Here is a 4,933-nt window from a genome sequence, read left to right as displayed (position 1 = left end):
CTAAGTCAGAAACATGAATGAAAAGTTAAAATCAAGGGAAGAACAAAGCTGCACATACAGTCTTGGGGAAATTTTCAAGGGAGATCAACGATGTTGTGTTGTTTCTAATTGTTTCCTGTTAGCGCTGAGAGGCAAAAAGTGGGGCTCATACCGTTGGAAGCGTCAATGACACATGGAGTTGTTCATGTTCCCGACTGTTTCATCCTCTCCAGACTGTAGAGGCTGCCTGCTGGATGCTCCCCAAATCTGCTGCCCCGGTCCTAGTTTGACTTTATATAGCCCGAGGATGTAAAAGAAACCAGCTCCAGATAAGTCACAATGAGCATGCATTATCCACTGTGTGGGGAATAAAAAGGGGGGCTAGCACAGTAATCTGATGGGAAGCTCAGTTACTTGAATCTAATTTCTTTTGCTTTACAGAGTTGGAAAAACTTTTTTTTAACTGCTTCAACCAAGATTGGGAGGAAAAGTTGATTTTTTCCCCCTTTGTACAGAAAATAACTCTGAATGGAGGCAAACTATTTCTGTACAATTCCAGGTGACAGTTTTAATTCTTTTGTCTTGCTTTCTTTGCTTTATTTCCTGCTTTCTTATTTTTGTATGTAGGTAAACTAAACTTTGATAAGAAAACTCAGGTTTAACATTGTTGCACCTGATAACTATAAATATATGTGTGTGTGTGTGAACGTAAACATTTTAAAGGATTTTCCCTCTAATTAAAAAACAATAAATAAACTCTAGTGTCTTGAACTTCATCCTGAAGAACAACTTTTAATTGTACACCCTTGAGATTTCTAAAGCTTTATTAGTCTCCCAGAGCAATGACATTGGAAGAAGAAACTTAGAAAGTCTCTCTTATAATTCAATTCTTAGTCACCCGACAAGATCCCACTGAAAACAACAGATAACATGGTACTCCCATGAAGGTTCCAGATATATTATTGATAATGCACATCATTTAATGTTTCAAAACATTGGGAGTTATCTTATAAGCAACATGCATAAGTAATACAGTACAGTTTCCTTATTTCCTCAAAACCTATTGTTAAATTGATGGGATGTTTTATAATGATGGTATCAAAGAATGAAGGAAATAGCCATGTGGCAAGCCATTAAAAAGTTCTGTAACTCAGTTTCCTTCTGTGTAAAATGGTGGCTGTGATTCTGGGCTGAACTTACAGAGTAGGAGAGCAATGATGTAAAGGCTCTTGTAAACTGTAAGTAGTACATAAATAAGTAGATTACATGAAAAGACAACTGACAATTTCCAGTAGCATGTATGTGTCCCATGAGTTGCTTTTCCTTTCTTTACATGCAACACAAAGTGACTCATTGTAGATTTATGATTCATGTAACAGGAGGCATATCTGTATTGTATGACACGTATGCAAAATATTTTATGGATGATGAACAAATGAGCTGAGAGGGAGAAGAGAAAGAATATATTTAAAAAAAATTTTAAACAGTAGGATCAAGTTTATTGTGGCCTGGAAACATTGCTGTATTTCTTTTTTATTATTATTATACTTTAAGTTGTGGGGTACATGTGCAGAACGTGCAGGTTTGTTACATAGGTATACACGTGCCATGGTGGTTTGCTGCACCCATCAACCCATCATCTACATTAGGTATTTCTCCTAATGCTATCCCTCCCCTAGCCCCCCACCCCCCAACAGGCCCTGGTGTGTGATGTTCCCCTCCCTGTGTCCATGTGTTCTCATTGTTCAACTCCCACTTATGAGTGAAAACATGCAGTGTTTGGTTTTCTGTTCTTGTGTTAGTTTGCTGAGAATGATGGTTTCCAGTGTCATCCATGTCCCTGCAAAGGACATGAACTCATCCTTTTTTATGGCTGCATAGTATTCCATGGTGTATATGTGTCACATTTTCTTTATCTGCTCTATCATTGATGGGCATTTGGGTTGGTTCCAAGTCTTTGCTATTGTGAACAGTGACATTGGCATATTTCTACTGTTCTCCATAGTTCATTCCTGAGCAGAAAAAAGACACTTGAATCTCAAAAATATGTGTGAATTCTCTGAGTTCCTCTTTCCTGGGGCTTAGCACTAACTCTCTGTGTATCTTTTCCCCTCTTTTTTAGTAAGCATTTATTGAGCCCCTGTGGTATACTGGACCAGGCCCTGGGAAGATGCATGCACTTCATGTGGCTTCTTTCCCTGAGGAACTAGGGGAGGAGAGGACACAGAGATAGGACTATGGGATGGAGAGGAGGAAAAAGGGACCATCAGAATGCTTGGCAGGTAAGTCAAGCCACAGAAGAGTACAACAGCCCAACTGCATAAGGAAAGGCTTCTGATGTGACATAAACGATTATTCATCACTGGCAATTCAGTATTGTTTTTTGTTTTTGTTTTTTGTTTTTAATTGAGACTGAGTCTCACTCTGTCACCCAGGCTAGAGTGCAGTGGTGTGATCTCAGTTCACAGCAACCTCTGCTTCCTGGGTTCAAGCGATTCTCCTGGCTCAGTCTCCCGAGTAGCTGGGATTACAGGCACACACCACCACACCTGGCTAATGTTTTGTATTTTTTTTAGTAGAGATGGGGTTTCACCATGTTGGCCAGGCTGGTCTCGAACTCCTGAGCTCAAGGGATCCACCCGCCTCGGCCTCCCAAAGTGCTGGGATTATAGGTGTGAGCCACCATATCCGGCCTCAGTATTGCTTTTTTACATGGGTTGGAGTACTTGTTCACATTTCAAGAGGATTCTACAGATATGTATCTCTTTTCAACCAACTTTGGCCCAAGCAGGTCAACAGTGTCATCTTACCTCTGACTTAGCAGGGCAGGGGTCACTCATGGACAGGGCTGCAGTGGATATAGACACCTTTCCTCTTTCCCAGCAGAAATGTCTGATGGGTGCTTGCAAGATGCTGCGAGATGTGATAGGAGAAGCCTGGGCGGTTGGACTCTGCTGTTTGCCTGAAATCCAAAGTCCACCTCAGTCATTACTAACTGTGTGTTCTTGGGCAGATTACTTGGCTTCTGGGAATTTTAATTTCCTCCTCTCCTGAAAGGATATGCTAATATCTATGACACAGTGTTACTCAGACTATTAAATGAGATATATGTCTGCTAGCACAGACATGGCTTATTTTTCCCGATCAGGGCAAGGCACCAGGAAAGCCTTTTGTGTCTGTGCTTAGCTCTGCTTGGGAAATCCAAAGAGGGAAGCCTAGTAGGAGTGGGTCACCCCTAGATAACACACATTATTGTCATCAGCCCTGGATTACATCATATGTAACTAAGATCACAGGTTCTGAAATTAGAGGTCATGGCACTGTCACATTTCCAATGGTGTTATCTTGGGTTCATAACTTGACCTTTCTAAGCCTACAGTGTTCAAATCTGTAAAATGGGGCTTCTCATTGCCTATGGCTTTTGCAAAGATAGAATGAAATAAGGCATATAAATTGCTTAGCACAGTGCCTGGACACAGTAAGCACTCTATGAAGACTCGCTGCCCTGAAGTGTGTTCATCTGAGGTTGGTATCCTCAGGCTGGAAGGACCTGTCAGTGGCGTTCTCATGTGAACTCTGGGTGTTTGCTAATGGTAATATTTCTCTCTTTAGAAGTCCACCTTAACAAAAGAGCAGGTGCTTTTGATTTCTAGGGAAGTCTGATAGCGATAAGATCCTGGGACAGAGAAAGAGATGTCGCCTACAATTTCTTAGGGTGGGAATCCAGCTAACCATCAGGTACATGATACTCCTTTCAAGGACAAGCTGAATGAAATTGGGAAGTAGATTTAACTTTTGTGACAGGCTGGTCTCTAGATGTTTAATTTGCATAAGAAAGAGAATGGGACAAAATGTACTTGGGCCAAACAGTATTTGATACTTGCTCTGATAAAAGTCAGGAGGCTTCTATTTTTCCTGGTAAGTACCCCCGCCCCCATACCAATGCCCCAGCCCATCCCCTCTCTGCTTTGCAACACTCTCTCTCCCTCACATGAAGGTGGAGGGGGAGGGGGTGCCACTGGGAGATGGAATGCAAAAGCAAAGTCTCTCACTGAGAAGCACACTGAATTTTGCTATTTCTTCAAAAACACACAAACTGAATGGAAGATCTTAACATTCACAGGACCTCGAGTGAGCCCAAGAAAGGGAATTTTATGGCAGACTTATCTAAAAGATGAGCTTGTCTGACCTGTACCTTTCTTTTGTGAATTGCCTAGCAATAGAAGGTACCTATTCTATTTGAAGGCCCTGAATGATTTGGGAAAGCTGCGGCCAGAAACAAAAGCATTTCCATTTGCAAAATTCCAATCAATATTTTCATTCACAGCCCAGAAATCATACAGGCAATGAATCATTTGATAAACAACACCAGTAAACCCATACTGAGGTAATAGATAATACTTCAGACATAATGCTAGCAAGCGTGCATTAAAGATTAAAAAACTGCTTTATTGACTTATTTTTTAGAGTACTCTATTTTGAGTTCATTAAATGTTAAATGAACTCCATTGTTTCCTTATAGCTCTGAATCAAGCCTTCTTCTACTTTGTGGGCGGCTCTGTTTGCCAATTTGCAAATGAGTGGGTGTTTCCGTGCAGGCTTCAATGGCTCAAACCTCACACTACTCCCCAGGAATTCACAATTCCCCAGAGAAAGTGGTGGAAAAGGAGAACTGAGAAGTGAGAAAAGATCCACTGGTAATAGTGCATCAAGAATTAAGAGTAAGACACCCTGCCTCCCCCATCTCTCAGCTGACCCTGAAGCTATCAGCTTCAGAAACCCACATTGCTCCAGGCAGATAAACTGGCCCCTCCAGGAGATCTTGGAATCTTTTCTGGCTAATTTCTAAGCAATGCCTTGACCTTTCCCTCAGAAGAGGGGGACCCACAGTCACATCTCTTATGGTCCCATCAGCCCCTCCCTTATCTGTCTCCCCCTCTCCCTCCTCATCCCC

This window comes from Pan troglodytes, chromosome 8 (assembly GCF_028858775.2).
Source record: "Pan troglodytes isolate AG18354 chromosome 8, NHGRI_mPanTro3-v2.0_pri, whole genome shotgun sequence".
Lineage (NCBI taxonomy): Eukaryota > Metazoa > Chordata > Mammalia > Primates > Hominidae > Pan > Pan troglodytes.
This window is presented reverse-complemented; position numbering follows the sequence as displayed.